At 51.2% G+C, this 23734-nt stretch overlaps 1 protein-coding gene across 1 annotated transcript in view; it reads right to left on the bottom strand.

Annotated features, from left to right (window-relative positions):
* The window catches only part of Ephrin (ephrin), a 61297-nt gene that overhangs the window by 27441 nt on the left and 10122 nt on the right, over positions 1-23734 (bottom strand). The window lies entirely within an intron of this gene.

The following is a 23734-nucleotide window of genomic DNA, read 5'->3' as shown; positions in this document are numbered from 1 at the left end:
AGGAAGCTATTTATTATCGTGGATTCCCCCCGGTGCGTGTCCCACGTTACCACTTAACGCGATAACGTTCGGGTCGTCATTATCGAGTCTTCGGCGCGCATTAACCTCGAGTCCGCGGCCACGGAAACGTTCCCACACCGCGTCTCCCTTTAGAGAACCTACGAACCTACGAACGTCTGGCGCGCGTTCTTCCCTCCGGTGGTGTGTCTGGGTTCGCTCGTGCGTTCCGCCCGACGACGTGTAAACAAACACACCGCGAACGAGAATACCGCGCATGTGTCGCGACGGCGACGCCGGTGTGGTTCGTATACGAAATTTCGTCTCTGACCGGCTGGCGATGGTTCTGTTCGAAACGGTCCGCCGAATCAGGAAGTCGTCATCGTCGTTTACTCTTGGCCGCGCCAGATCCTCTTCGCGCCGCCAGATAACCATTTCTCTCTCTTTTTTTTTTCTTTTTTTGCTCTTCTCCTCCACCTTCTCCATCTTCTTCTTCGCCGCCACTTTGCCCGGTCTCTTTGTCTCTGTTCTCTCTCTTTGTCAACATCTCGAAGATTTCTTCGACGAGTCCTCTGCACATACATCAATCCCTACCTCTCCACGCGGGCGACCAGTGTCCTCTCGTCGTTCGGTTTCGTGGAAATAGACTCGTCATCCCTTTACGACGTGCTAAGCAGTCGAGTAAACACCGTGGACCTCGCCGAGTCCTCGTTGAAACAGGCCCGAGAGATCTCTTGGTCGTCCACGACCGCGAGAACGACTTCTCTCTACCTTTACCGCTTTCCGCGCGTGACTTTCGGCCTGGGTCCTCCGCGGTTGGGCCCTACGGTGTACCTGGTTCCGTCACCGCGTGCGGCGTCCTTTGGGGACAAAGGATCCGGGGGATAATCGGGATACCTTGGAGAGGAACCGGCGGCCAGGGGACCCGGTTTCTATTCGGCCGATGGAACGCGGCGTAAGAAAATGTCCGCGTCGATACCGAGAGCGGCAAGTGGCGTAGAAATCAACCTTGAGGGAACGCAAGCTTCTTTTATTTTTCCTTCGACACTAGCACCGACACTCGAGAGTAACCGTGGTCGTGAATAGGTCCCCATCGGTCCCCGAGGTTCGGGGCGGGATTACCTCCTCGCGGTACGAATCTCGGTCGTTATAGACACATGGAACGCGTAAATGCAGTCGTCTTTGTTAGGTAGGACCGACGATGCGTATTTATAACGGGGTTCGGGGAGGGTTGTTTGTCGAGTAAACGAAATGGAAGGCAACGGAGAGGCGAGGAGACGGGAAATGAAAAATGCGTCCCAGGGAGGAGCAGAAAATTTCATCGCGTCGAGTATCAACCCCTTTGGCGACGGAAGTTGGGACGTAGGTCTGAGCAGGGTGACCTTGAACCGGAACCGAGAAGAATGTGCGGAAACTCGCGACGAACTCGACGAAGAAGTTAAAATACGACACGAGGGTTACGACATCCCTTTTCTCGGGAAAGTGTAACGTTTAATCGCGTCCAGTACTAACCCCGGCTATAGAAGCTGCAATCGGACCGTCTGTACAGGTTGTTCCGGGTGAATTATTCTGTGCGAATGTAGCGACTGAAAATAATCAACGAAAATACGTTTCGTCGCGATCCAAGTTTGTCGATTCATCGATCCAAGAACCTTGTGTCGCGAAATCGGGAAATCTTGGGTTTCGAAGAGAGGCGAACACAGATCGTTGCGTCGGTCGTTTTCGTCGTTTTCGTCGTCGTCGTCGTCGTCGTCGTCGTGGTCGTGGTCGTTTTCGTTCGATCGCGTTTCGTAACTCGTTGGTACGGTCCTTCTTCCCGATATCGAACTCCCTCGTGTTTCCCGTAACAATTTCCCTTGCGCAACCACGAGGAGGAGCACCGTTCGGAGCCAGACTTTCTCCCGTTTCCTCGTGGCGTCGCGTCGGAGTCGCGTCGGGTCGCGCTCGCGGCACCACGGGCCATAAAAGTAAATCGGTGGAACTCTCGAAGGCCCAAGGGCGGAGTAACCTCGGCATAAATCCCGATGTTCTAGACAAATGGGGGCCTAACGGTTGCGTACGCGGGAGACTCCGCGCGCTTGCACAAGCCACCGTGGTCGCTTTGCCTTTGTCCGACACCAAGAGCACCACACCGGCTCCTTTTGCTCTTCGTGGTGGAAGGTCGCGTATACCTGACGAGAAGACGCAAACGTCGACGACCGATATTCGAAGAGGAACCACGCGGACGCACGACGTACAGGGATCTTCTTCCCAGCCGTTGGTGGCGCGTCACCATTTTATTTTCCACGATTTTTCACCGGTATCCGTCCCTCCGGACGCCCTGTCGAGTTTTCGGCAAATAATGGACCACTTGATTGCGAGTATCCCTAGGTTTTTAAGGGTGCCGGGGACAGACAGACACACCGCGTCGTCACGCTCCGCGCTCGATCCGGATCGTTCGGGGAAAAAGGTTCGGCTATTGTGAGCCCAGATACCGAGGCAGCGGCAAGGTATAAAAAATTATTGCGGACAGAAATGCAGCGTTTTGTTTGCTCGGCATTGTTGGCCGGGGTTAATAGTTCGCGGGGTACTTTGTCGCTTTGGGTTTTTTTTTCTCTCTTTTTTTTTTTGTCGAGTGTTTTCGAACCTGGGGGCCACTCGGGACACGGGGCTCCGCGGCGTAACAGTTTAATGTCCATGAATGGGGGATTAGAGACGGTAATGATCGTTCGGGATCGTTCTCGGGTTTGTAAGCTGCTTCTGCTCGAAAACATGTTTAAGGGGACGCCGCGCCGGGCTCCCGTCGTTCAAACTTTTAAGGAGAATTTTTATACTGGGAACCCATACACTCGCCACGGTGTGCGCAGCACGTGCGCGTGTGTGCACGTAACCGTGCGTGTGCCTTGGGTCCTCTCGGTAAATAAACTTGCACGGTTGCCCGCGACCGCGTTTCCCTTTCAATTTTTTTCTCGTTTCCTACGGAAATGCCTTTTCTTTATCTTCTCACCGTTGTTGTCTCCCGTGTTTCCTCTCCGCGTACATTGTCTCGCGCGTTGTTACAATTTCTCTGTTTCACAGAGTTGCTCACTTCTGTCCCGGATCGTCTTTAATGTATTCTCCTTGATACCTGTTAGAGTTAGCGATGCACCGGCGTTCTTTCGAGGTTCTCGTCGGTGGGTAACGGAAGGCGTTCCTTTTGTACAGGGTGGCACGGGAGGAAATAACTCTATCGATTATTCGATAGAAAAATTTCCGACACGGCGATAACTTAATTAGAATTCCGTCGACGAATACGCGAGAAAGTGTCGAGTTTTCTGGTATCTCGCCGTTAATTTTTCCGCCGATTTTGACATCACGACTAGTACGTTTTCGATTACGAATCAAAAGGCAATTCTCTAGCCGTCGTATTTCTAGCGTCGCGCCTCATCGTTCGTGGTAGTCGGGTGTCTCGCGAGAACTAATGAACGGCGTCGTCATCGATCGAGCGTCGTCGATACTTTTCGAAATCCCGTCGTCCGGGAGATCACCGATATAGCACAGGGGGTCTACCGGCTCTACGGAACGACAAGAAGCCCCCATCGTTCGTCATTAGACGTCCAACTGTCTGTCGACAATACCGTCCACGGTTACAGACATCCAAGAACGTTCCTCGGCATCAATCTTGCCGGTCTCGAAAATTCAAAGAATCCGTTTCTCCCTTTGGAGGAGACTCTACGCAGGAGGACTCTCCCTCGGCCGTGGTCTTTCTCGCCTCTTATTCTCTCTCCGCACCTTCTTTCAGTCTCTTTCCCCGTCTCCTCTTTCGTTTCCTTTTTCTCGCCCCGTGTGTGTACGTCTCTCTCTCTCTTTCTCTCTCGGTCACTTTAACTCTCGCTCTCTTCCCCTTTCTCTTTCTCTGGTTCTCCGTCGCTGCCGTTCTCCTCCGCCTTCGAGGATCGACCTACGGCTGTTCTTTTGGAAACCATATATTTTTCGTTTCACAGTTCGCGGCGCCGTTGAATGCCCTGCCTCCATTCAGACGAGGGTGCATCTCCGTAGCAGCCGCCAGGTATAAATTTTGGCGTCGGTCCGAAAGCGGGGTGGGAGCCTGGTGGGGGCAGATGAAGAAAGAAAAAAAAAGATGAAAAAAAGAAGAAAAGAGACCAGAGAGAGAGAGAGAGAGAAAGAAGGAAGGAGGAGAAAGATCGGTCCCATGGTAATCGATTATCTCCCCCGTATCCCCAGAATCCCATATAGTGACCGGCCCCCATGGCCCGAAGATTGAACCTTCGATAACCGGTGCTCCACTCTCTCTCCGTCTCGCCTTTTTTCTTCCTCCCGCTTCCACCACCTCGAGACAGGAACCTCGTGGTCGCTCGTCTATTTTTCTCATAAGGTGCACGAACGCGTAATTTTCGAACGGTCTTGGAAACGAGTCGCGCTAATTAACAGCGCGCGCCTTGATTCGACACCCGCCTCGGGGACGGTTTTCCATCTCGGAGCGCGCGCGGAAAGATCGAAACGCACCTCGAAACGCGCGAGAAACTTGGCTCTCGCCCTTGGTTGTCGAACAAATCGCGGTCACGTATCTGACACCGGGGTAGGAAATTTCTCGTCCGAAAATTCAGCCCAAAGAATACATTTGTGAGAGACGTTGTCCTAGCTCGAAGAGGAATCGAGAACGACGAACGAGGAATACCTTATATTTTTGCAAATTCAGTTTCTCATTTTCGTAACATCGTAACATTAGGGTTCGTATAGATTTTTGCTGGTTTTGGTTTGTTGGTTTTCTTACAGGAGTAAATTTTTCATTCGAAAACTGGGGGAAGTCGTTTTATCATCGATGGAAGAGTTAAAAATCACTAATGAAGACTGTTAAATTTCGCGAATTAATTTTTTTATTTTTCTCGATCCCAACACTCCCACGCGAGATATATCGTTCGTGTAACGAAAGGGTGAATACCGATTCTCCTCGCGTTCGTCCAAGAAGCCAGGTAACGCGCTCGATTATCGTCGATCGAAAGCTTCTAAACTTCCGATCGAAAGTTCCAACGACGGTCCGCGTTAACAAAAAAAATCTCGACCGACGTCGATCCCACGGTGCCATGGAAAAGCACTTTGCATCGCGGTCAAAGTCCAGCTGCGCACCGACTCAACCCCTGATGTTCGTATTATTCGGTTTGAGGAGTTTCCTCGGGGCGCGCGTTGAACTCGTCAGGCTGTTACTTTTCCGTCGTCGCGTCGTTTACATACCAACTCTCGACAAGTTAATCAAGACCGCGCGTTGTCGCCGCGTAACGAGCGTAATTTGATATCGCCGCGACGACGACGACGACGACGACGACGACGACGACGACGACGACAACGACGACGACGACGTCGCGTGTTTCTAAATTTCCAGCGAGCCGTTGCACCGGGGCACCGATCCCGACTGTCCAGCGACAAATGTAAATGTTTAACGAACCCGATAGACGCACCGTTCGCTGACGAAGACAGGTTAATTTAACTTTATTGCAACACCTTTTATAAACACCGTGCTCGTAATTACCGCGACGAGCCGAACGCGGGCATTAGAACGAGTCGAACGAACGGTCGGAGCGAGAACGAGGAGGACTTCGCTTTTAATTCGGTGTCAGTTATGATTCAGTGTAGCTTGACGGGGCACGGCACCGGGGAACACGGGACGGAGGGGGTACCACCACGCTCGAGACTAACAAGCTTATCGCGCATCGGCAGATTGTTCCTTCTCGGAAGCCAGTTATCCTTCGGCGTATTTGATAACGTTCGACAAGAAATATAGTATATAACCTCGCGCGTCCGTGAGATTACGGATCCGAGATATCCTTATCGAAGCGAAAAGGTGGTGCGCTGGGCGGACGCGCAATTTCAAGATACCTCGCGCACCGAACCGAGAGGGAGGGAGGTAGGTTCCTCGTAAAACTTCGGACCGCGACGAATCGTTCTCCCCTCCTCGTTGTACACCCTGTTTAATATTATTTCCGATCGTTTTCGTATCTCGGCGCAAACTTTCGTATACGCGGTATCGCGCGATATCGAGCAACCGACGAATACATTGTAGCTTTTGCGCAGCGAAGGGTGAGGCGTGCGAGCGTTGCTAAGTAGGCGTGTCGATTGATAAACGAGGCGATACCGAACGAGACTAACCTACCCCTTCGGTGAATTTTTATCGTTCCGGGGCCGTGATTACGAAGGGAGACCGTCGCGCGACCTTGACTGACTCCCGTCAAAAGTAATCTAGTCCGAGTTACGAGGTTGTTGCGACATCTCGTTCATTGTGTCACTTTTACGAAGTTGTAGTAGGTCGCTGACCGACACTGAACTCCCCATTCAGGTCGCGTTGGTCATCGGCGATCCACGCTGATAACTTCAATTAAGACATTTATAACGTGTAAGCGCTTACGTCTCCGAGACCGCGAGTATGATCGATGACAGAACAATGGCGCACGGTATCAAGTGCGCTGGTAAACGCGGTTCAACGCGTCGACCGTTTCACCCTTCCATATACCGTACACGGAACGCTTGCTCGTGATTTTTAACGTTTCTTAAAAAATATTCTGCGTACCCGCGAGAAATTATCCCTCCCTCCCCCATGAATAACGATGAAAACCAATTTAAACCGAAGACTCTTCAACGGTGATAATCGACGATTGGGTATATGTGTTTCTTCGAGGCTTTCGCACTTTTCGAGTTAACTGTACCTAGGATAATATCAACGCACAATTCCTTCTTCCGACAGCAGTTCCACGGTGCATTATACGGCACGTCCAATCGCATAAATCGCATAATGATTAATACGAATAAATTCTACGGGCATGTTGACCTTTTCCAATCTAAAGGCACCTCGGCACGTTGCATCGACAGGGTTTTATTGGAGGAATCTATTCAATTATCGACGTTATTATTTTCTGTTATCGCAGCTACGGTGCAATCTTTTAATTCGTTTTCAACCTACCGTTGTCGATTTTCGTACAGTCGTTTCGTACAGACTGCCCGGGTTAACGAAATATAATGAATTAAAATAAAAATACGATTCCGCGAACACTGCACCGTCGTTCGTAACGTTTACTTAATGTATTCCATCGACGTTCGAGAAAATTATATTCCCTCCCTTTGTACAACGATCGGAATAAATTTAATTACGCAAAATAAGTACACCGATTTTCGCGGTGTGTACGTTCACGTCGCAGCGTAATCGACTCCGTCCTTCGTCGTGAACAGTGTCGACGGACATCGGCCCCTAATACCCGCGCACCAAGTTGAATTCTCGGGATCGTAAGAAATTAAAAGAAGAAGAAGAAGAAGAAGAAGAAGAAAAGTTTTAAAGTAGTCGACGAGTATCGTTTATTTGCGATCGTTCCGTCGGGTGATCTCCCCGCGACGGTCGATGTATCAATTTAATTACGTGTTCCATTAAACTCGCGTGTTCCGAGTGACGAACACGACGACCAGGTGCAAAAGTAAACCTGGCCGATGGCGAGCGCGTTAACGCGTGCTTCGTAGTTTCCACGTCGTCGTGAAGCAAAAGGTGGCCTCTGCTCTCTCCACGGTGAACGAACGGCTCGTTACTTTTTTCTTTCCCCCTACGTGGAGAAACGAACGTTCCGAAAGGGAGTGGGTGGTTAGTGGCGGTAGGAGGAACAACGTAAATTCGGTATTACGGGGCAGAGAGGAACGTCGTTGAATTTCACGCAGTCGAGCACGGTTCGGCGGTCCATAAAGGCCGCGGAGAAGAAAGCGGAGCTCTTGGTAGCCGAGGCGCTGGATTATTTCGTAACGCGTATCGCTTCCTTTTCGTGAAAAGAAGTGGCCAGAAGAGTCTTTGGGGGCGGTGGCGGTGGCAGAATGCGCGCAGGAGGGCATAGAATCGCAGCGCGCGAATCGAGAGCCAGGATAGTTCCGAGCCGGGCACGGGGTGTGCAGCTGCTTCTTTTTCTGGACTCTCGCATCTGCCTCTGCCTTCTTTCTCCCCCCCATCTCTGCCCGATCCAACAGAGGTTTCTCCTCGTTCTGGTCATCCTCCTCTCGTTTCGGCCCCGCGGCGCGTTACGTGGCACATTTTCATCGTTGCGCGGCCGGTACCCACACGGTGAGACGCCGCGCGAGGATGATGCCTTCCATTCGACCCGATTTCCATTCTTGGCCTTACCGTACGAAGAATGCCCGGGCTCCGGGTAATAACATCTTTCGTATTTCGGGATACATGTAATATACGAAATATATTCATGAATACTTGGGCTGATCATACGGTACGTGGATAGCGAGCGCGCGAGCGCGCGCGCGTCTACATGTTTTTACGAAATTCAATGAAAAACGCGCGTCGCCCAAGAGGAAACCGTGCGCGCCGCCCCTCGCCGTCGCTACGCGGTTACGTGGACGCGCGAGAGCTCGCGGCGTTGGTAACCCGGGTCCCCGATGACAGGGAAATAAGAACGAAGAAAGAGGAAGGGGAAAAAAAAATGTACACGGAACGACCGGGTAAAAAGTGTTTCGAAGATTAGAGGATAATTGCAGAGCGAACGGAGAGAAATTAATAACAAGGCGGCGCATTAGGATAACGCGACCTGTCATCAATTTTTTGTCCCGCGTCGTTTGGACACCGTGGGGCACGCCTCGATCTAAAATCGCGCGCCACTTCTGGAAATGTGTGTCAAGGCAGGTGCGAAATAACTGCCCGGTGGGTAGCTAGGTGTTCCACGGGGAGGGAAAACACGAGTGGAATTTTCCGTTCGAATTGAATCTCGAAAATGGGTATTGCTCGCGAGGTGGGTACGAACGTGCTCCCTTTGAATAGTTTCTTTTTTTCTATCGATTTAACTCGAAGCAGTAAACTATTCGGTAGAGTATCTATTTTTACAGAGAAAGAGAATATTTTATAGAAAATTTCGTAGACATTTTTTCCTCTTGACGAAACCACTGTTCCGTGCAACGATCGCAAAGGTGGCTCCGGGTGGAGAAACGGGGAACGTTTGGGATTTCTTTGTACCGCGACGCATCGAATTCGAATTTGTCGCGTTAACGAACGTATTTGTGGAAGCACGCTGTTAGAATTTTTCCACGCGGCTCGTTCCAACGAGTTGTTAATAAATATCCCGGTACCTGCACCACCCATTCGACGGAACCCCGTAAATCCCTCTTTGGGATCGCAGAGGGTGGCGGTGGCGGTGGTAGTGGTGGTGGGCCATTCAGAATTCGAGGACGTAAGTCGTTTGGCGGGTACTTCGGTCGCACGAAAATCCTCGGGGCATGGTCGGTGCGGATGTAAACACAGCGTCGCGTCCCCCTTGGTCAGGGGATCTCCTTTGTACGGTGCCAGGACGAGGATTTCGCGCAAAGGTTAGACGAGAGGACGACAAACGCGACGAGGGGGACCAGTCCCGAGGAGAGTGTGCGCGCGAAAGATGGCGAAGGTACCGGGCACGCGTGGCTCCGTGGAAGAAGTCTTTTAGCACTTCCGGCGTGTGTACACGTACCCGATCGTCCTTTCGACCGAGAGCGTCTTCTTCAACGGGGGTAGGGGGCACGGTTTCGTCCTTTCGCGAGGGAACCTCTTCTGCAGTCGTACACCGGAATCCCATTAGAGTCGCCATCGTTAACATAATATTTTTGGTCTCGGATGAACGCTCGAGTGGACGATTGTTTGACGAGGGATCGATAAATAGAGACGAGCCAAGAGTATGTAAGTGGAACGACGGAGGATCGTCGATGCGGTCGCGTCCGCTCGAAGAAAAGCGAACAACTTTATTATCGGTGATACCTCTCACCTCGAGCGATACTTGCACGAAAATAACGAGTTTATTCGCCTATCGTTGGGGATCGCGTTACCAGAGTTTTTCGAGTATAGAACGGTCTTATCGATTGTACGAATTAATCCACGTGAAATCGTTACGCTCCTGTAATAACGCGTTCTCGTTGTTCGTCGTCGTTAAGAGGTTAGCACGGGCAATTTATCCCCTGTACGATCTATAAGAAAGTTACGAGAAGGTTGTAAAAAGTCGAGCGTCGAGTGATTGTTCGGCAATTCACGGTGTTATTACGGTTACGAGGTGGAGTTGGGGGAAAGGTGGATTATAAAATTACGAAAAGTCGTCGGTTTCCATCATCTTCGCGCGTTCGGGGGGGACCGTTTAACGCGACGGTCGAAGAAAGAGGACGTAAGGCGAACGCGATACGTCTTTACGACCTCGGGGTGGTGGAGGGAGGGGAGGGGGTAAAAACGCATCGCCGCGGAAAGTGCAACTACGTTCGATCGTGCATCGAGTTAAAACGGCCGTGGAGACGAGGAACGGTGCGGAGGTACCGCGCGATGGGACGTGATTTTTCGTCGTCGGGTAACGTTCGCGTACGACGACGGGAAATTATAGCCAATTGTCGATAAGTTATCGATAATTTTAGAAGAATGCCGCTGGGAAATGACGCCGCTTCGCATTTTGCACCGCGCGGAACCCGACAATTTGCCCGATATTATGGACTCTCCTCGTGCCTCGATCGCGACTTTGCAACACTCGTGGCTGTCCTCGTCGCTGTTACAGATACCGTATCCAGTTTCATGTTCAATATATTTTTATAACCACGAATTGGGGGGTCGAGCGTACGAGGCATCGAGGTGCGAAGACCGAGGAAGCATTTCGTTTCAATACCCCCGCGCGAATACTCGCGCGTTTAACGCGCGCAAATTGCGATTCGTCCCGTTACCTACCGATCGGTGTATCCGTTGATCCATTATTCGTTTGTATATATTTAAAAAAAAAAATATTTAGAATCGGTGACGCTCGAAAATCGAATCGAGCGTACCGGTGAAATTTTACGATTCAAATTTCCCGGTAATTCGTTAAACGGGAACCATTTCGACGAAGCAATTACGGTCCCACGCGTTTTACGGTGTACAGATCGGTTGAAATATTGCCGTGCAATTGTTTGGATCGGTCTATCTACTTTGGATTGGTCGAAAAAATTATAAATATTTATCGGCCCGATACACTTAACGTCTATCCGGTTCTACTCGGGTTTCAATTAAAATACCTTCGATTCTTGGGGCTCATCGCGTCCCGTGATCTAAATAACAGGCAAAGAAACCAAATCGGCCCCGTGAAACGAAAGTATCCAACAAAAAAAGCCTCCCCTCGATCTAAAGTAGCGAGACAATCTTCCCCGCGGACTCGCCCATAATTAAATATTACAAATGATCGCGCATCTGGAGTCGAGCTGCTCCTTTTGCGCTTTTTGCCCGGCTACGAGAGGAGGACTACTCTTCCACGCGATAACGATCCACGATCGCCCTGGAGGGAATCGTTCCGGCATAGCGAGAGCGTAACTCGCTCTCGTCGCTCGTCACGCTTCGAGCGGACCCCCTTAACGCGCCTGTGCGTCTAAATGAAGAAAATCGAGGAGAAATTAATGTCGAGGCGCGAATCGACGCGATCTTTCGCTTTTCCTTCGCGCCGGTTCGCCGAGGCTGCGAAACTTTCGTTCCTTTCGGCTCCGTTTTTCTTTCATTTTTTTTAATTTTTTTTCGAGCACCGTGGTGACTTGGAAAGTAAAAATTACGAGGAATAAAGAAGCGGGAAAATTGATAACAAATATCGAAGAAACAACCCAAGTAACTTCTCCTTTCACTCCGAAAGTACAAATACGTACACGATGCCTTTGGATGGAAAAACTGTGTCGTGTTTCGCGAGCGAGAAAACTGCGAACATCGAAGAAGCGATAACAATCGCTTTTTTTTTTTTTATTACTCTTTTCGTAAGTTCGCCGTTAATAATTCTTTTCAAGTACTCGCCACCGTGAAACGACCGCACTTTGCATTTTCGTTACAACTTCACGATAAAGCACGGACGCTGGGCGTACGCGTTCGTGCGCGCGACATTTTGTTCTTATTTCTATTCATCGAAAATGTCGACACAGTTTGATTGTTTAATTTCCAAGCGCTCCGCGCGGACGGAACTTTTGCAATTACCCGACATAAATTTGAATCCGAATATACCGAGTCGAGCGTTGCTCGGGAAACGTGCAGCCGAATACGTTCGATAATCGACAAACTTTCGTGTTTTCCGTGAAATCAGAATCGATGAAAAATCTGACGCGTGATCGACGCAAACGTTGGCACGTAAATAATGGAAAACCGTTTACGCGAAACGTTGGCTTCGTTATCGTCGATGATTCGTCGCGGGAAAGAACTCGCTCGAAATTAGCGCGGAAAGCGTTTCGCGGATCGAGGCGATTACAAAATTCGATTCCGGTCATGGTCGTTTCGGGGAAAAAGAAAGGACAAGGAACGAGAGAAAAATATTTCGGACAGTGTTCGTTTCGAGTGGCTCTGGTCTCGTTCGGTAATCAAGACACTCGCGCGAGTGTAATTACATACTTTAAAAAGTGTTACAGCGCCGCGTTAAACCGTGACCCATGTCTGGTACCGATGAATCGGCCCGCTGCAACGCCTAGAATCGAAGAAACGCATCGAGTGCACGGTGCTCGCGTTGCAACTGATTCGTCGCCATATTCGTCCGTGGTGCTGGACGATCGACGCTGCACCTTCGAATCGGCGATGCGTGCAATTTTTAATTAACTTCGACGATTATCTTTTTCTCTCTTTCTCTTTTCTGTCGCTCCAAAAGAACCACCGTAACACCACCACGGGCGTGTCGTTATCGAGCAAAATGGTAAACGATAAATTCGCGAACCACTGCCAACGAGATGCGCGACCGCTATCGTGCACGCAACAAAACCAGGTAACACGTTACACCGTCATTACGATCAATTAGTATTCGTCGTTTGTTCCGTACGTATACGCAATAACGCGGATGAATAATGAAACAACGATACACGGTAATGTAATACGAAAAACGAAGCGCGCGCGCGAGCGTCCGCGCGCCGAGCATAACAATTGGACGCGCAGGTGCGCACGCCTCGTACGATTGTTTAGAAACATTTTATTCGGCCATGTGGAATTGTTACCGTCGCGTGTGTTAAAGCGTGGAATTACTTGTATACAATCCCACGGGACACCGTACGATATCTCGTCGAAGTCGAAATATTCTATATCGCTCGCGCGCGTCCAGCGCACGGCTTTGCGTTTAATTACGCGAGTCACGTACCCGCACGCCGATGGAATTCCGCACGGAGTTCATGAACGTTTTGTCGGACGAAGGATCACCGATAACCCCGATCTCCATACGGAAAATTTCGGCGACGATCAAAAAAAAAAAAAAGAAACCACGAACCGGAGTAAATCGAGTTTCGTTTCTCTTTTTTTTTTGTACCAACAATCTGGAAATTCCGATACCGAGCGTTGTACGTCGGGCGAGAATTCTTTTATTACCATTGAGAGCGTACGCGGAATTTGTTGCGCGAACAACCGCGAGCAAAATTTTGCGTTAAAATCGATAAATGAAAATTTGTATTCGTCGCGACCGTTACAATTGGTAGAATTTGCTATCGTTGCAAAGTTTGGTATTGAATGCTTTTTCTATTCACGTTTTAACGAAAATATTATCCCGGTGTATCGATCGCTCTAAATTTGTAACAATCGCATTGGGCGAACTTCTCGAAAAGAAGCATAAATCCGTAGATACGTACCAACCCGTTACTCCACAATGGAAAGTCGTTCTCATTGTGCGCGAAACACCATCGATATCGAGCCAAATGACTCGATCGACGGAAAAATGGAACTCGGTACTGATAGGTAATTCGTAAACTTTTCCCGTTCTTTACTAGCGTTCGAGTAACGTAACTTCACCAGCTAAACAATACAATTATCGACGAAATAAGAAAAACCTTATTTCTCGAAACTTTCGAGCTGTCCCCTGTACACGTTATTTGGAAGCGGTAGATTTCGAATCGAAAAATTTGCAACGAATTGCCACCGAGGTTGTCTCGTTCGAGGCGAGGGTTACCCTACGTACGATCCCTCTTCCAAAGAAACCTCCGTGGACAATCCTCGGTGGACTATCGACTACATTCGCTACCAGTTTCCAGCGTGCTTCGACGCATCTAAAAACCCGTCTTTCTCCATCAAGAAGTTCATTCTTACCGCGTATGCACGGACGCCCGAGTCAAAACGAACAGGTTTCTCATGGGAGATGCCCAGAATCCAGGTGCAACCGTCCCGGTGGTTCCCCGTGCCTCCGCGTCCTATATCGATGCACGTTCACGAAGGCCTCCATTCAACGTACGCTTTATCAGCATAACCGGAAGGGAAACGGCGCGAACGCTTATCGGTCGGTTTGCGATTTCCAGTCGAACGTTACTCGAAAGCGAGTAACTCGAGCCACGATCCGTGCCGGTCTCTCGCTACCGACCCCCGACGATCCGCGCGTCTATTAATAGGCACGAGAAGCCTCCTCCGCGGAAGTGCTTAATTATCCTTTGCTTTCTCCCGATAATGTCGCGACACGGTGAAACAAAGCGAGAAACACAGGGAGCACGGGAGCTCGCGCATACACACACACGGAGAGAAAGAGAGAGAGAGAGAGTGTGTGTGTGTGTGTGTGTGAGAGAGAGAGAGAGAGAGCGAGAGCTTTGACCTCACTGCCAGGTTCGTGGTTTCGTGTACGGCAAGGCAGTCGAGATCCATCTAGATAAAGCGTCGCGGTGCAACGATCCGTATCGGCCGAGTGGAAGGACAATTGGAACCGAGATTTCGTAACGGCGACATAAACGTAAAAGCAAACGATCGCGGCACGACGCCTTCCACGGTGTAGACACAATCCCGGAATGCTGCTGTATCGTTCGTTCCGACGTGCTCGGTTAGGAATTAAAATTCTGTGAATGCCGACTGGTTCGGGAACGGTTCGTTAATGGCGCCCGCGCGGTGAACGGTGTCGAATCGATTTTTTTCGCCGTGCCCCCGAACATTATTCTCGAGACGTTCACCCGTGTCGGTGAACCTCGTGGCGGTAGGGAACACTCGATTCCTCGTGGAATCGAACGTATCGGCGGTTTAGAAGATACACGCCACCCCGTGATACAGTGTCTAGGCTCGCGTTACGTTTTCGTAAATCGTCGTCGACCGAAAACAGAGCTGGAATAGAACGCGTCGAAGATACTCTGAACGACGATCGTGTTCCGTGATCGCGTAAGCTCGGTATTCATTTTTCGTAAATAACAGTCACCGATCGAAGATAGAATTGATTTAGAAAATTCATTCTGTAAAACGTGGATACGATTATTTGGCTAAAGAACGACGAAGATCGTTCGTAACTATCGTAATTTTTCGTAAATTATCGTCGTGCACAGTTCCTCGGTGTAACGTATCCGCGGCTCGGAAGATCCGCCATCCCGTGAAACGACGATCCTCGGTGATTATCCAGCTCCGCGTGTACTAATTTTCCGTAAATTATTGTCGTCGTGGAAGAGGGTGGGATCCACTCGTAAGAACGACAACCGTAACTCGGGGTCCGTTTGGAGAAGGTTCTCGCTGCGTGCCACCGCGTGGCCCGATCCCACGGCACGGACGTTGAATTATCGGTCGAACCGTTAACAAGGGAAGAAATAACGAGGCCTGGGTGCCCGGGACCAGTTCTCTCGTCAGGACATTCACGAAATTTCTCTCCTAGGATACCTCTACCCACACGCGCTGTCTTATACGCGAGCGTGTAGCCTCGGTTCACCCCGGGCTTCCGATCCGTCGTAGAAATCCGATACGATCGCGTCTGGGTGGGTCTCCCGTGCCGACAGGACTTTTCCTTGTTTCGGTGGTCGGGAGTTCTCTGGAAAACACGTGTCCTGGATGGCCAGGGACACAGCAAAGGGAGCTTCGACGCACACAGAGGGGGGTTTGCGTTCCCTGCTTCCATCGTTGTATTTTCGACGTTCCTAGTCCGGCCAATTCCCCCTTGGTCCCGTGTCATCGGAACACCCGAGAAACAGAGGGATCGTGGTTGACGATCGCCTTGGAAAAGCTGGATCAACAGACCGCAGATGGGAGGAGAATCGAGATGGGGGGAACCAACCGAAGGAGAAGAAGAAGAAGAAGAAGAAGAAGAAGAGGAAGAGGAGGAGAAGGAGGAGAAGAAGAAGAAGAAGAACAGGACGAGAACGAGAGGGAGCCAGTGAAGAGGAGCAAGGAGATACGAGCTGGCACAGCCAAGGGAGAAAAAAAGGTGAAGGTGCAACGAGGTAGAAAGCAACCAGTCCAGGTCCAGGTATTCTATTATGCTCGGTTATCTAGATTATGGCATTCCTGCTTCGAGGAACCTGGCAACCCGGGGTGGACGGAATGGGGTGTTTCAGGATACCCGGCCTCGCTCCGATCTCTCTCTCTCTTTCTCTCTCTCTCTCTCTCTCTCTCTCTCTCTCTCTCTCTCTCTCTCTCTTTCTCTTTCTCTCTCCTCCTCTTCTTCTCTGCGTCACGGTTTCGTTGCCTCGGAGCACCCATTAATCCTCTTCTGTCGGGTGAAACTCCGAAATTAAAAAAAATATATGTGTAGATATGTATGAAGGAGGATCTTCGGAAGGGAAACGGTTGGACACGGTGTGGAGAGACCGGGGGCCCCCAGGTAGCCTCGTCGTTCCGAGCGATCCCTTTTTCTGACTTCGAACTCGTGGAATTTGTTATACCCCATTGAATTGCGTTAAACCTTTCTCGAAACGAGGCGGTCCGGTGTGGCGCTCACGGGTTCCCGCGCCTCGCCACGGATAACCGATTCCTCTCTCGGTCTCTCTCGCGAGAGATCAGAGTTGTGTCGCATCTCGGTTCCCTCGACGCCGTTAGCAAGAAACGCGCGGAACCGCGGAACCGTGAAATCCACGGGATCCGTTCGATGGTTCCGTAGCGCGCATCGATTCCCGTTCACGAATTAACGCGAAATTAAGCCCACCTCCTGTTTCGAAACCGTGCCCTCGGGATTCCCGTAACAACGTCGCGTACACGCGCGCAGCCGCAAAGAAAGGATCCAACGTCGAAGAAACGGTGGTCACGAAATCCCCGACAGCAGGTAGCCCGGTCCAGGTGTTATGTTGCCGTATCCTAGGTTTCTACGTCTTTGTTTTAAGGCCTCCTATCGTATTACAGCTAGTAGATTCCACGGATCTGCGATCAGATTGTTCCAGCTCGTGGCACATGGCGCCCTGGCACGCACACCGGTCCCGAAATTTTCGGAAACGAACGTTTTCGTGGCAGATAATTCGCAACGATAAGCCGAGCATCGAGCCCCGGCTCCCAGGTATTTCCATTGTCTACGTGGTTCACGTGGATCTTGGGAGGACCCCGGGCGATTAGTTGGCAAATAATCGTTCTCTTGGCGCACGGCGCCTCTGACGTCGGGAACGTCCTTTCGGAAACCGAAACTCTCGTGTCAACACGTCGATCCATTAGCAGGGGTATTCTCCGGGTGTTTAGGGCCACGGTGTACAACGGATCCAGGACCACCGCGGCCATTAGCGCGGATTCGAGAAACATTAACGCGCCCACCGTTTCTTGTGTACGCTCGCGAGATAACTCTGTTAGATTTCTTTGTCTCGTCGTGGACGAAGATAAGGGAGTATGGAATCTAACGCGATGATTAGGATGTACGACCAGAGGCCTCGAAGAACAATGGACGGGGTAACGAAAAAGAGAGAGAGATAGTGCGAGTGTGAGTGTATAAGAGAAAGAAAAGAACAAGAAACGGCGGGAAACGACGCGTCGCGTCGGTGAGATTAGAGACGCGCAAAGTCCTCGAGAGGAAAACTCTGCCGGATACGTTCTGTAACTATGGACAGAGGTAAACAGAGAATCGATACGTCCATTGTTCGGATAAAGATACGGGAAATGCGATTCGTCGAACGGATGGAGATTTCGAAAACCGATTCTCTCTTGTTTCGTTCGAGGGCAGTTTTCGAGGATTACGAGCCGACCGATTCTAAATCTATGGACGCGACGAGTAAGTGCTCGTGGAATGTAAATACGAGTTACAGGGTAACTTGTACGTTTCCTGTGTATTTTAAACTTTTACGATAAATAGAGAAAGAGACGAGAAAAATTCACAATTATCCAAACGACGAGAACATTATTCCGAATGGCCGGTAGAAAAGAGAAAATCAAAGATCAAATGCAGATTTACCGTGTTCGATTTCCAAAACTAAACTGTACCCAATTCTCAACGTCATAAATAATATACTTTCGCTCGAAATTTCCTTGTAGGAATATCACCGATCGACGATATTCGAACGTTTTGTTACATTGCGAATTAGTGAAAAGTTGTATCAATCCCTCAAGACTGTGTCATTCCAAAGAAAGAAACGTTAACAAGCGCTCGGATCCGCGTAGAAAGGGAGGCGGGACGGTCTCGATCAGCGACCAAGTGTTGGGAAATTCCCGCAATAGGGAACAACGACGCCGAAGGATATCACCGTTCCGGGGTCCTTCGTTAAGGAATAACAGTATCGCGGTGGTCGCGGTGGGCAAGAACGGCGACCGTGACCCGCGAATGGAAATTCAGAATTCTGTTTCCCCGGCTCGGTGGCGAACGGGACTCGCGTGTACCGGAGGAAAATACCGCGAAACGTGCGACAGATGCTATCGAGCGATCCTTTCGGGCCATCGAGAAAGCAGCCGCGGTGCACCGCGCGCTCGAAGGTAACTGTGCCTGGTCGAGGTGGATCGATTAATGAGGGCCGATAACGGGGATGATTACTTCATTACGCGACGCCGTTTACCGGCCGGTACGCGAAAGTCGTACCGTTCATCGAAGGTATGTCGAGGACTCGAACGGTGAACGCGACAGTAGACGGGGAAGTCGATCGGCTAACGCGAGACCGGGACCGAAGGATTTAGCGCGAGCGAGCGACCAGGTCCTTGAAAGAGTCGTAAACGAGGAGGAGCGGGTCGACGGTTTCCGGTCGGCTCCACAGATGGCGCCGTCTGTACCGCCGATGGAAGAAACGTTCTCTCACCGCGACGACGAGAAACCGAGCTCTCCTCGTCGCGTCGGTTCGAAGACCTTTCGAGCGTTCGAGCCACTTCGAGAATTACCCCTGGGTCTCTGCGGTTTCCGTCTCCGGCACACGACTGACGGCGTACGGCTTTCGTTCCGTACGCGCGCGTTTTCTCTCCTCGATTCACGGTTACCGGGAACAACCGTTTTCGAATATTCAAATTTTCGACCAACCGGTGGAACGAACCTCGTACGAAAGTCTTGGAGTGTAACGATGAAACGGAGGACACCGAGTATCCGGAGAGTTCGCGAGAACTTGGAGGATAACGAGACGGCAGAGTTTCTCGGTGACCGATTGTTTACGCGAGGACAAGTGGAGCATCTCGCCGTGCAGGAAAACGTTCTCGCGTTTGGCTAATCATTTCTAGCCAATTTGCGGAGTTCCTCGGCGACTGGGAAACTGTTCTCGAGTTTGTTCGTTAAGTGGTGACCGATAAGTAGAATTTATCGGTGAATGGGAAAACGTTTTCGCGTTCGATCGACGAGATAACCGTTAACGCTTCTCGGGCTTACAGAGGAAGAGAGTGGACAATTCGGAGCGCAGAGATCGCAAGACTGCGAAGAAGTCTTTTCTCGTTGAGCCTTGGATCCTTGAGAATTGAAAATCGAATCGATCGAGAGCCTACGATCGTACCGTTTAGTTTTCCAACTATCGATCGACATCACGGGTTCCGTTCTCCGCGATATCTGGTCCCACGTGCGTGTCCTTTCCGCGAACTCTACGAAAGAAGCGGTCCGCCCGGTTACAAATAGACTCGCGTACGTTCATATTTCACGTGGCAACGAGGTCACCAGGTATGACCTGTCGCGATTCGGGGAAAAATCGCGGCCACGTAGCTCCGGGCGCGTAACTTTTTACACCGGTTCGCGTAAACGGGTAAACGCGTGTACACACCTGTGCCCGCGAATGGACAACTGGTTCGGGCGTCGTGTAAACGTAACGTTGCGTGCGCGGAGAAACGCGCGAACGTGGTACGTACACCGCGTACACGCACGAGGAAACCCCGTGCATCCCCGCGCGGGGACGTGAATGCACCGCTCATTACGGGATAATGGGTTATTTCGATCCTCCTCGAATTACCGAGTCGACAATGAGGGATTCGATTCGAAAAAGCCTCGCTCGCTCGCCTTGCTCCGGGCTCCCGCGCTCCCCTTCTCTCCTTTCGGTCCCGAAACGGGTGGAGTAGTGCCGCGAGAGGGCCTTTCAGGGACCCAGCGAGCGGTGGATTGGAAGCGAGATGGCGTAAAGAAGAAAAAAGAAGAAGAAGAAGTGGAGGAGGAGGAGGAGGAGGAGGAGGAGGAGGAAGAAGAAGAAGGGAAAAAAAAGAAAAGAAGCAGCAGCGAAGAAAAGGAGGAAAAAATGAAAAGAGGTGGAGCGAGAGGCAACGAGAGACGGACGGGAGAAACGGGCGGTAGGTGGAAGAGGGCGAAAGAAAGGCACGAGTTTTGGCCGGTGGCTCGAAAACCAAGGAGACAAATGAGGACGAGCGAGCGAGGATACGTCCTCGGTGGAAGGGACCGGAGAGGAGGCAGTTCCTCTCGTTCGTGTTCGCTCGGTTCTCTCCTCTCTCTCCTCTCCGCTGCGTCCCTCACCTCCCCCGTGGTCGCGCCGTCCCTTCATGGAACGTGCACCGCAGGACCTCGAGGTGCAATCTCCTCCACGGTTTCGCAGGCGGAACGTGCACTTATACGCGGTTCGCGCGTCTCTCTCTCTCTCTTTTTTTCTCTCTTCTACTCGATCGTTCGCTCTCTTTCGTACTCGCTAACTCACCAACTCTCTCTCTTTCTTTTCCTGGTTCGTACGCTAACTCACTCATTTACTCGCTCGCTCTCTTTTCCCGTCACTCTCTCTCTCTCTCTCTGTTTCTCGCGAGCGGCGAGTCCGCGAAAGCACGCGCGCGTCGCCGCCTCTTTTATTCGAGGGCTCGGAAATCATCGAGGTTCGAACCGCGCGGACACTTCCGGGTGCGCAGGGTGACGCCGCGGAAATCGGCATTGTCCCGATGCTTGTCGTCGGCGACATCGATGTCGTCTCGGTGGGACACGGCCACGGATCCGACGACCGAGGTAGATTTTCTTCGAGGTGGGAGGGAGGAGTGTGTCGCGCCATGAGAACCCGGGAACAAAGGGCGGAGATAACGCGATAACGATCGGTCCGTGGTGGACGCGTCTGGTCGTTTTTCTCGATTCGAGCGGAGGACCCCGATACCCGCGCCCGCATAGTTCCCGATTCGTTTCTCGCTCCCCCGACGCGAGCGTCCACGGTCGTTCGCGAACCGGTCGGTCCTCGTTCGTCGGGGATTCCTTGGGAATTTACGAGCTCGCGGAAGAGGTTTCGTCGGATCGAGTAAAGGAAATCAATTTCCTGGCACCTGTTAAATACCCGGGCGTCTCGCTCGCACCGAAATTACCAGCTACCTCCGTACGTTGCACCCCGCGGTTGCCGAAGCGCCGTGAAAGAAGCGTTTCCATTCTCGCTCGTAACACTCCGTCAATTACGATCGATAATTGAGCGCCCCGTGGCCGGCGTGTACCGGGCCCACACGAGAGGAGGGTGCCGGGGAGAGCCGTTAAAACGCGTTAAACTTCTCCGAAGAGGAAAGGCGCCTACGAGAGAAAGCGAGCCGACGCTCGGAGACAAAAAATGAAGGCGTCGATCGCGAGCTAATTGGGGCAACGCGAGGATCCTTCGCGAGTTCCCGTGGGAATGAAATTATTCCTTCGCACACGTACCTACGTGTACCGTGAACGCGCTTCAAGGCGTGCGCGAGCGCGCGCGGGAGCGTGTACGCGTGTTCACGTGTGTGTTTTCGTGCTCGCGCGCCACACATCCTTGGACCCGCAATTATTTTAAGTGTACAGCGATATCCGACTAGCTATTAATGACTTTCCTCCGCGGATAGAATCGCGTGCTGACCACGGATAACGCGGCCCAGTGTACACACGTAGACGCGAATTAATTGGCGTAATAATGATTATTACCGGGTGGGTGCCCCTCCGCTCTCCCTTCGTCTGTCTACGATCAAACGATACACTTTTTCCGAGACGCGTAACGCCGCTTCGGACTACGAGCGCACGCGCGCCGTTACCACCTGCCGAGCTGTGGAAATTCGGACTGCGTTCGCTGCATCGCGCCACGCGAAACGTTACGATTCGCTTTGCCTTTGGCTGCTCGAATTTCATCGCGAACGTTTCGAAGCTGTTTCTTCTTCGATGGAGAATTCTAAATTGAAAATGCGGTGAAAATGGACCGTTGCATTTTGTTTCCTTTCACGTATCGCGTCGCGACTGTTCGAAAGCTCGTACGATGCGGAGAGGTACGCGTGTCGAGTGTACGTACCGATACGTGTACAAATGCGCGCGAAACATTTAGTCGCGTCACTCGTTGCTTTTTCAGTTGTCCGAACCCGTCACAGCTTGCTCGGTATTTTTCCACTCGGTTTTTAGAACGAATAATAATTTTCCAAAACGGAGAAAAATAAACCTACGAACGTAGAGTGGAACGATAGAGCGACTGTGACGAACGTACGAAAATCGATGCTTGTACACGTACGAGAGGAACTAGGGAACATTTCGTCGTTATTGGAGTCGCAATAACACCGAAAACTTAGAATATATCGTTTTTCTAGGTGTTCGTAATAATTCGATCGCCTATTGTAGGATCCACGGAAAAAACGGTACCGGCGCGAGTAACGTAAACGATCGGTTACGCTTTGTCACCGCCCTAGGTCATCCGTCGCGGCACAATGCCCGATTATTTCATAATTCTGATACACGACCTGCTCCCCAGCGACTTATTTCGGCTCGTTCCCCCTCCTCCCGGGGGGTCGCGTCGGGCAAATATTAATTTCGACGAATCGGGGGAAATCGATTTCGTTTACTTTGCGGTGGACGCGTGCGAAATCGGGGAACGCGACAAAGTGGGCGAGTTTCGAGTATAGGGTGTACCGATAGGGTTTGTCGCTTCTGAGGACGACCGTGAATATCCAGGACTGATCGTTTATTCGACAGGGTGGAATACGATCGAGGAACAAATCGTGGAATTTTTTGGAAATTTCCGCAACCGAGAACGAGAGCGAGCGTTCTTTTTCCTCGCTGGTATTTATTCTACCTTCTTCCGGTCCGTTTAAACGCACCGTTATCGCGCTACGAAACGACCACTGTCCCCGTAACAACCAACTGCGCCCGATCCACGGGTTTTTCGGTACAACTAACGAAACGATCGCATCTAACGAACTTTCCCGCCCAATTTGACGTCCCTTTGGCCACCGTTCGTCGTCCATCTGCAACCGAATAACGAGCTACACGGAATTAGTGCGAGCATAAATTCCGAGCGGCTTGCGTGAACGTCCACGTTCACACAAACACTGCTGGCTCGCGCGTTCGTGTTTTACGGATCACGGGGCCCTGCGAGAAACACGTAATCGCGTGTAAGTCCTAACCGCAGCAACGTTACCACGTAGGGAGGGGGAGGGGACTTTAGCTACCCCCGTGGGCATCCCTCCTCTTTCTCCCCCTCTCTTGGAGCAAGTTTTTGTAACAGGAAACAGCTGCCGTTGAAACTACGACGCTTTTCCGACGATTTCGTTGGCCCTTTTTAAAAACCAGGGCACCCTCTCTCTCTCTCTTTCTCTCTTTCTTTCTCTCTCTCTATCCTCCAGCGTGTTTTCTCTACGCGTCTGGTTTCCAGTTTCCAGGCGATCGTGCTATTGGCCCTGCCAGCGGCTCCGTTCGCGCTTAATTAACCGTAACGCGGTCCTCGTAGCTCGTAACGCCCCGACGTACACTTTTTCTCCCTTGCCTGGTGACTCGAGTGGCTCCGTATTGTTGCCCGAGCAGGAAGCGGG

The sequence above is a fragment of the Ptiloglossa arizonensis genome, chromosome 9 (assembly GCF_051014685.1).
Source record: "Ptiloglossa arizonensis isolate GNS036 chromosome 9, iyPtiAriz1_principal, whole genome shotgun sequence".
Lineage (NCBI taxonomy): Eukaryota > Metazoa > Arthropoda > Insecta > Hymenoptera > Colletidae > Ptiloglossa > Ptiloglossa arizonensis.
The sequence above is the reverse complement of the archived record's forward strand: the minus strand, read 5'-3'. Positions and strand labels throughout refer to the sequence as shown.